This window comes from Rhinolophus ferrumequinum, chromosome 2 (assembly GCF_004115265.2).
Source record: "Rhinolophus ferrumequinum isolate MPI-CBG mRhiFer1 chromosome 2, mRhiFer1_v1.p, whole genome shotgun sequence".
Classification (NCBI taxonomy): domain Eukaryota; kingdom Metazoa; phylum Chordata; class Mammalia; order Chiroptera; family Rhinolophidae; genus Rhinolophus; species Rhinolophus ferrumequinum.
Genome location: NC_046285.1, coordinates 33,112,112 through 33,121,404, shown reverse-complemented (window position 1 = coordinate 33,121,404; position 9,293 = coordinate 33,112,112). Strand labels below are relative to the sequence as shown.

Below are 9,293 nucleotides of genomic sequence, written 5' to 3'. Positions count from 1 at the left end.
TCCTGATTTGCAGATGGTTGTCTTCTTCTTCTGTCCTCATAAAGAGCCCTAGTCTTTTTCTTGTCTTGTAAGGACATAAATCCCATCTCAGAGGCTCCATCTTCATGACTACATCTAAACCTAATTACCTCTCAAAGGTCCACTTCTTCATACCATCTCATTGGGGGCTAGAATTTCAACATATGAATTTTGAGGTGACACAAACATATTCCCCTTTTGGGGGTTGTCATTCAAAGAGTATTGCTCTTCCACCAGGAGGGAAAAGGTGTCTTCAGCGTTTCCCATTGTGGTAGGCAGAAAAATGGCCCTCAAAGATGACCATGTTCTCTGGGTGGTGAACACACAATGTGAGATATAGATAATGTATTACAGAATTGTACACCTGAAACCTATGTAACTTTACTAACAATTGTCACCCCAATAAACTTTAATTAAAAAAAAAAAAGACATCCATGTTCTTATACCTGGAACCTATGATTATATTGCTTTACATAACAAAAAGGACATTCATTGTGTATGTGATTACATGAAGGGTCTTAAAATGGGGAGGTTATCTTGATTTATATGGGTGGTCCTATTATAATCAAAAGGCTCCTTGTAAGAAGGAGGCAAAAGAGTCAGTCAGAGAAAGAGATGATGGAAGCAAAGGTCAGAGAGGAGACACATTTGAGGATGCTATGTTGTTAGCTTTGAAGACAGAGGAAGGGGCCAGGAACCAAAGAATGCAGGCAGCCTCTAAATATTGGAAAAGGCAAAAGAACAGATTCTCCCCTAGAGCGCCTAAAAGAAATGCTGCTCAGGCCACACTTTGATTTTAGTCCAGTATAACCATTTCAGACTTCTCACCTCCAGAACTATAATTGTTTTTAAGTTGCTAAATTTGAGATATGTATCATAGTACCAAAAAGAAACTAATACACCCATCAACAAACTGGGCCCTCCCTTTCAAAGGAATTATTTCAAACCAGCTATCAATTATTTACGTTGTTTTGTGGTCTTGTTTGGTGACTCAAACAAGAAAATAGATTTGTTTTTCATTGATTGATATGAATACTGGGGAATACATGTTTGATCATCTCTGTTTTGGTATCCTTTACAAAAACCTGTAAAGATAAAGAGATGATCTCTGCCATTATATAGAGGACTCATGCCTGAAAATATCACAGAGCAAAGAATAATCCAGAAATTGCCGGGGGGGGGGGGGGAATGACTCCTGAGATCCTTTGTTGAAAAATGATCGACCCATGACAATTTCACAGTTCCATGAACTAGTATTTTCTTTTAATAAAATTTGAGTTGAATTTATATCAATTGTGACTCAAAAATTCTAGACCAATACATAGGATAAAAGATATAAGATGACTCAAAAGTGAAATAGTGGAGCTGGAATTAATTTAAGTGAAGCGTGTTAAAAAACTGTAAAGTTAGCAAGCGTATTGGAGCAGGAGTTCCTGAAATTGATATTACGGAACAGGAGAAAGGAAAATGTACAAAATAGGTGTTAAAAATTGCATTAGGTAGAAATGAGATTAAAGATTGGTAGATGGTAGAAAAAAGTGGAAGAGAATATTAGAAATAATTGGTAAAAAAGAAATAATTGGTATGACTTATAAAGAAAGTTCTATAATGAATAAACTATAATAAACAATATTATGGGCAGGCATGAATGTAACCGCTTTAACAAGTAGAAACAGTAGAATCTGTGTTTCTACTGACTTAATAGCTCTGCATTAAGTCAGGTTTGCTCAGTGACGAGAACTGGGGGGTGGAAATGTAATAGAATTATAAATTTATACAATCCATGCACCTCAAAATTATTAGATTTGATTTTCGAAATTTTGTTAGTCTTTTAGTCAAAATTTGAAATATAAGTAAGACAAAATTTCACCTGAATGGATCCTATGGTATTCAGTTGAGCCAGATATTTTTGAATGCATTGGAAATGACTTCTTTTTCCCTTAGTTTATGGTAAAAGAGAAGGCTTAGGAGGAGCTGGATAATAAAGGTTGAGAAGGGCAAGAGAAGAAGGAGGAGGAGGAGAAGGAGAAGGAGAAGGAAAGGCTTTAGGAAAAGGACCGAAAGCACAGGTAACAATAGTGGTCAAGAATACCTCTTGTTACCATTGCCTTCAGTCTATTCCCAATCACTCAGCTTTTTCCAGCAGTTTTCAGAAGCAATTTAAATATTTTCACAGAATGTAGAACCCTACAACAATTACTATATTGACATTTACTCACAGAGCACTCAGAAAGCATTTGTTGATGAAAATGATGTTTGCCTTCCAAATATCACCACTCTAATGAACAGTCAACTGGATTACAGGTGAGAAAAACAGGCTTCTGGATTATGCACTTGGAGATAACTAGGAGTTGAATAAAAATTAGAGCAAAATGTTTATTTACCACCTCATTCTTACTCTCTAAGTAGTGGACATAGATACCAGAGGATGTCGTGAATTGAATTAGTCAAGCATAAACCCAATTTCCTCTCCAGCCTAATTCCAGAGTATAAAGTGCAACTTCCCTGAACATGACTTCTCTTAAGAATAAGAAATGTTCACTGTGTTCGAACACGACATCATCCAAGATAATCCATCATTAAGCTTTAAAAATGGCTTTGAGAAGCAGTGGGTAACTATGCTATTTGTCTGTAAAATATTCAAAATAACTTTGAGAGTTGTTGGAGCTGCAGATTTGGAATTTGGCAGAGTCTCCTGTGTTCAGTGCCGATCCATTTCAGAGTTTCTTCAAACTTGAGCAGAGTAAAGAAAATGTGACCACTATCATCTTAAAGTTGAGGAAATATGCTTGTAGGATGCAGCTCTGGTGGTTTTGTAGGCCTTTTCTAAAAAAAAAAAAAATTCTCTGCACAAAAATTCTCCCTATTGTCAAAAAAATAAAAATAATAACCTTTTGCCTTAATATTTTTCATTTTTTCTGTCTAATGAAGATTTTTGGTTTCTAAAGCCAGGTTTATGTAAATGTTTCTAGCTGACTTTACCTTTTATAAAGTGAATGCTTAGTGAGTCAGCAATGGAGGGAAAGAGCTCAGATTTCATCAGCTTGTTGGCCAATCTAAGTATACAGAGAAATGCAAGTGGAAAGCTTAAAAGCACTTTTTCAGCAGGAAAGTTGTTTCCATTTTAATACACATACAACTAAATGTTTTTATCACAAAAACTCTAACTCCTCATAGTTAAGGACACATCTTTAAGTCCTTCATCTTTCTGTTACAATTTTTCTAACACAAATTTTTGTGCACAAGTCAAAATAATTATTTTAATCATTCCTTCAGGTGCGCAAAATAATTGTAAACCATTAGGCAGATAATGTATTAGGGACATTTTTTTGTCAATATTTCCAATGGCAATTAAATATGTGTTTAATGATAAAGGCTGTGCCTCAGAATGTCATGCTTTTCTGATCTGCTCCCAGGATAGCCGGGGCTCACAGACTCCTGCATAGTCATCAGTATGCAGAACTAGGAGTCCCTACACTTCTTCATGCACAGGCGTTTTGAGTTTCCTCAACCAGGCTGCATGCTAATGAGGAAGGTTTGCATTGTTATCCATCAGTGGCAAATCCTAGGATTTATCTACAAGCATCTGGAATGGAAGGGTTAACTTCTATTGAGTTAGTGAAACTCTAATTAGGAAAACACAACTAAAAGCTTGTCAAAATATATTCCTTTGAGTTAAAGCAAGTAAGTGGTGATTCCTTGGAATACTTGTATATGTATAAGGAATAATGTGCCGAGGTCCACTACTAGTCTGTTTTGTATTTGATCATCAGTCATCAGTCATTTACTACTGTATGAGAAGACCAATATTATTATCACAGAATCATTTATAATATTACTTTTAATTATAAGAATAATAATTATATGTAAAGTCAGGGATGATACATTATAAAAATATATTTACTAAAAGACTTGTCCTAATTATTTCAAATTGCAAATAAATGATATTTCTTTGTGATTCTTTCAGAAATACACTTTAAATAAAATATACTTTTTGCTGTCACATAGTGTTAATAGGAAACACTTTAACAATTTTTTTAAATTACAAATTTGTTCAAGATATTATACCTACATATTTTATATGCAGGTTTATTCCATGTCCTCATATATGGCTATATATTTCTGTTACTCCTCTCAGCCCCTTTTCATACCCCCTAAAAAAGTCTAGACATTCTTGGCAGTAGTGGAAGTTACAAATAAAATAAAACCTTTTTTTTTTCCATTTCCATCTCTGATATTTTTGATAATCGCTTCTCTCCTACTTTCGAGTCCTTCTTTGGTAGCAGACTGAAGGATAACTTTTATGTAGGTATTTTAGTTTTAACTTATTTAAGACCAAGTGACATGCATTAATAATGATCTAGCTTAGAAAGGGGACACATTTTCAACAATAGTAAGATCTATGGTTTTTTGTCCAAGTATTGTGGTATATCTTTTAATGTGGTTTTCACAAACCCAGTGTAACCTGTAAAATACTAAATACTCACTGAGCACCTGTCAGGTAATGTGTGGGCAATATACTTACAGGTATAACTCAATGCAACGAAAAACACAGCTTGTTCCTTGTTAAAAATTTGTTTTCCAATGTTTGAGAGATTTGCAAAACATGATGTGTTTATTAGAATATAATATATTATTTTAAGAAGAAATGTTCTGAATAAGGAAGATCAAAATGTGATGATGGTGCAGCAATTATCAAAAGAGGAAATCACTGGAAAAGATTGGTTCAGTTGTCAAAATCAAATTGAGTATGGCTCAAAAGAAGAAAAAACTTAATTGTAAGCTACATTATGATTTAAATTCCCAAACCATGGTACCCCCATATGATTTACAGATGAACCAAAGGAAGGAGTAAGGATATCTGTAATAAATAACAGAAGAAGATACGTACTAGATTGGAAAGTCTGTGCTGGCCAACTTCAGGCCGGTGTACAAATGAGTTTATTTAGGTGGGGAATTAAAGGAGTTCATGCGTGATATAGATTTTGATTTTATAGTTTAAAACTAAAATCAAGACCAATCGAAAACTATCTGTGAATCTGAACAGAAAATTATAACTTTTCTCTCTATTAGTTAGCTAGTTGGTGAACTTTTTACTACTTTCAGATGCTTAAACTTTAGGTCCCATGTTTGTACTCACACTATCAGACTTGGAAAAAATATAAGAATGCCCCAAAACTTAATATAAAAGTTTATGAAAATGTTCACATGTCCTCACTACCCCCTCAAATCCATAAAATAAAATATAACCCATTTATACTTCTTTTTGTCAGATTATCTTGATGTTCTTGGCTAGAATTGCCTAACTACCTACTAATCCTTTCCTATCTGTAGCAAGCAGATCTTTCCCCAAGAAGGTGTTATCTTTACAGGTTTTGTGTCCCCGAGAATGCCCGTTCTCTACTTGACATCTCATTCATCTCAGATGCCCTAAACAGTTACATGTGGTGAGTTAATGAATTACTGTTTTCAAATCAACAGTATAGTTATTCATTTGTTTTTAGTAAGGGTTTCATTAACCATAGTACTTGCTCAGAGGACCTCAAGATGTATTAGTCTCTTCCTCATTCTTAAAGTATAGGTACATAATTTTTAAAATCTTATTCTTGAGCATATGGGTTTCCTGGATGGGTCCTGAAAGAGTATAGGTACATCTTGGAAATATTGTGGGTTGCATTCCAGTCCACCACGAGACAGGAAATATCACAGCAAAGCTTGTCACACACTTTTTTTTATACTATAGTCTATTAAGTTGCAATAGCATTATGTCTGAAAAACAATGTATATACCTTAATTAAAAAATGTTATTGCTAAAAATAATGCTAACCATCATTTTAGCCTTTATCAAGTTGTAATCTTTTTGCTGGTGGAGGGTCTCGCCTCAATGTTGATGGTGCTGCAAGGAACTTTGCACCATCAGTTGACTCTCCTTTTCAGGAATGATTTTTCTGCAGCATGTAATGTCATTTAATAGAATTTTACCCACAGTAGTACTACTTTCATAATTGGAGTCAATCATTTCAAACCCTGCTGCTGCTTTATCAAGTAAGTTTACGTAATAGTCTAAATCTTCTGTTGTTATTTCAACAATCTTCACAGCATCGTTACCAAGATTAGATTCCATCTCAAAAAACCACTTTCTCAATTCATGAAATTGCAGAAATTCATTCACATCTTCAGGCTCCACTTTTAATTCTAGTTCTCTTACTATCTCCACCACTTTTGCAGTCACTTCCTTCATTAAAGGCTTGAACCCCTCAAAGTCATCCATGAGGGTTGGAATCAACTTCTTCCAAACTGCTGTTAAGGTTGATATTTTGACCCCTTCCCATGAATCACAAATATTCTTAATGGCATTTAGAATGGTGAGTCCTTTCCAGAAGGTTTTCAATTTACTTTGTTCAGATCAGTCAGAGGAATCACTATCTGATAGCGATAGCCTTACAAAAGGTATTTGTTAAATAATAAGACTTGAGAGTCAAAACTACTCCTGATTCATGGGCTGCAGAATAGATGTTGTGTTAGCAGGCAGGAAAACAACATTAATTTCCTTGTACATCTCCATCAGAGCTCTTGGGTGACCACGGACATTGTCAATAAGAAGAACCATCTTGAAAGAATTTTTTTTTTTTTTCCAGAGCAGTTGGTCTCTACAGTTCAGTAAACCATGTTATAAACAGATGCGTTATCATCCTGGCTTTGCTGTTTTATTGGTAGAGCAGAGGCAAAGTAGATTTAGCATAATTCTTAAGGTTCCTAGGATAAATGAACACTGGCTTCAAATTACAGTCACCAGCTCATTAGCCCTTAACAAGCGAGTCAGCCTGTCCTTCAAAGCTTTGAAGCCAGACATTGACTTCTCTCTAGCTATGAAAGTCCTAGATAACATCTGCTTCCAATATAAGGCTGTTTTGTCAACATTGAAAATCTGCTGTTCAGTGCAACCACCTTCATTAATTATCTTAGCTGGGTCTTCTGGATAACTTGCTGCAGCTTTTACATCAGCACTTGCTGCTTCACCTGCATGTTTATGTTATGGAAACATATTCTTTCCTTAAACCTCATGAACCAACCTCTGCTTCAGACTTCTCTTGTGCAACTTCCTCACCTTTTTCCAGCCTTCACAGACTTGAGGAGAGTCAGGGTGTTCCTCTGGATTGGGGTTTGTTTTAAGGGAAAGCTGTTGTAAGTTTGACCTTCTATCCAGACCACTAGAACTTTCTTCATATCAGCAGTAAGGCTGTTTTGTTTTCATGTCATTCATGTGTTCACTGGAGTAGCGCTTTTAATTTCCTTCCATGATGTTTTCTTTCCATTTACAACTTGGCTAACTCTTTGGTGTAAGAGGCCTAGCTTTTGGCCTGTCTCAGCTTTTGACATGCTTTCCTTACTAATCCTCATCATTTCTAACTTTTGATTTAATGTGAGAGATGTGTGACTCTTTCACTTGAAAACTTAGAGGCCATTGTAGGGTGATTAATTGCCCTAATTTTAATGTTATTGTGTCTCAGAGAATCTGAAATTCCAAGGAAAGGGAGAGAGAATGGGGAACAGCCAGTTTGGGGAGTCAAAACAGACATAATACTTATTGATTAACTTTACCTTCTTATATGGATGTGGTTGTAGCTCCTCAAAAACAATCACAGTAGTAACATCAAAGACCATTGGTCACAGGTTGCCATAGCAAATATAATAATGATGAAAAAGTTTGAAATATTGAGAGAATTACCAAAATGTGACACAGAGACTACGTGAGTAAATGCTGTTGGAAAAATGGCACTGATAGACTTGCTCAACACAGGATTGCCAGAAGCCTTCAATTTGTAAAAAAAATGCAAACTCTAAGAAGGGCAATAAATTGAAGCACAGTAAAATAAGGTAAGCCTGTGTATCTAAATGGGATAAGTTAAACGGGAACCAGGCACTCAGAAGTGATTGAAAGATAATGAACTAAAAGAATCTGGCTGTTGTCAAGTAAACTTAGTCTGCTTATGGTCTAGGCAGTGGGTGGTACTCAAGAGGTCAGCTGTCCTGTGGGCAGGGGCTCAGCTCCCTCTTGGCTTCAAAGCAGATCAGCCAGGAGCCTTATAAGGTCCATAACTACTTTGGTACAAAGCTTGGGCTGTGCAGTTAGAGACACAATATATATATATATTTTTCTCAATGAGTGTTGGTTTGGAGAAGCAGGGCACACCTCCCAGTTTCTCTCTCCTCTCCTTGGCATTTGCGCAGACTGGTTGATGCCCAGCCCTGATCATTTTCTAAGACATGTCCTTTATCTTGCCTTTTCCATGCAAACCAGATGCATCAAGAAAAAAACAAAAAACCAACAAACAAAAAACATTCTATTATAATGAAAAAGTTCTTTCTCAATTTACCAAGTGTGATGGTGGGATTAAACAGCTGAGACAAGTGAGTGAGTGATCATATTGGTGTGAAGAAAGGCGTATCTCAGGACCAAGAAGCCTGAAACAATTGCTCCTTCTTATGGACTCACAGTTTGATACATTTTTGTGTCAAGATCTAATTCCATCTTGAAGACTTTGCAATTGTAAGAGCTATAGCTTTCCAACAATCCCCTTCTTTTTCTTTTATTAATTAAAGATTTATGGTGTTTAGAAAGGTTGCATTAGATAAACTGCAGATAATCTCTGCATTTCCTCTCCTTTCCTCTTCTCTCTTTCTCTGTCCTCTCCTCTCCTTTCATCACATTCTTGCTTTATCTTTATAGTCTGGGAGAAAGATCTCCTTCTAGAACTTAAGCTTTCTAAGCGTATATACTGGGGGTGCCAAAAAAATGTATACACATGACTTGTATTCATCTTTTGTTATTGGTATATATTGAGTACAACAATTTTAATACAGCTTTTTCCTTTCTTAAAATGTGTATACATTTTTGGGCACCCTCTGTATATCCCCCTCCCTTTACCTCCTTTGTAGAACCCTCTTAATACTTTCTCTTACTTCACAAAGTACTTGATGGCTCCTTATATCCAGGCTCTATTCAAGCAAATTGTCTTACCCCTTTATAAATGTCACATCTCTTTCCTAAATGACAAAAAGAGCTTATACCTCAAATACTTGTAATACAACCAAGGTCAGGAAGAAAAACGGAATTCCTGAAAAATCTGAAGGTGTGCATCTCTCTACACTCAGAGAATAGGTCTCTTGCTCTCTGAACTTAAATTTATGCTATGTCTTTAGAAGTGTTCTTCTTTTATTTAAAAGCTCAAATGTTACCCTGATCTCCCACTAGTAAGTGGCGTATTATTTTT

General features: G+C 35.7%; 1 pseudogene; it reads right to left on the bottom strand.

Annotated features, from left to right (window-relative positions):
• Positions 1 to 5,899: 5,899 nt before the first annotated feature.
• Positions 5,900 to 7,683, bottom strand: LOC117032507 (tigger transposable element-derived protein 1-like; annotated as a pseudogene).
• Between the last annotated feature and the right edge of the window lie 1,610 nt (positions 7,684 to 9,293).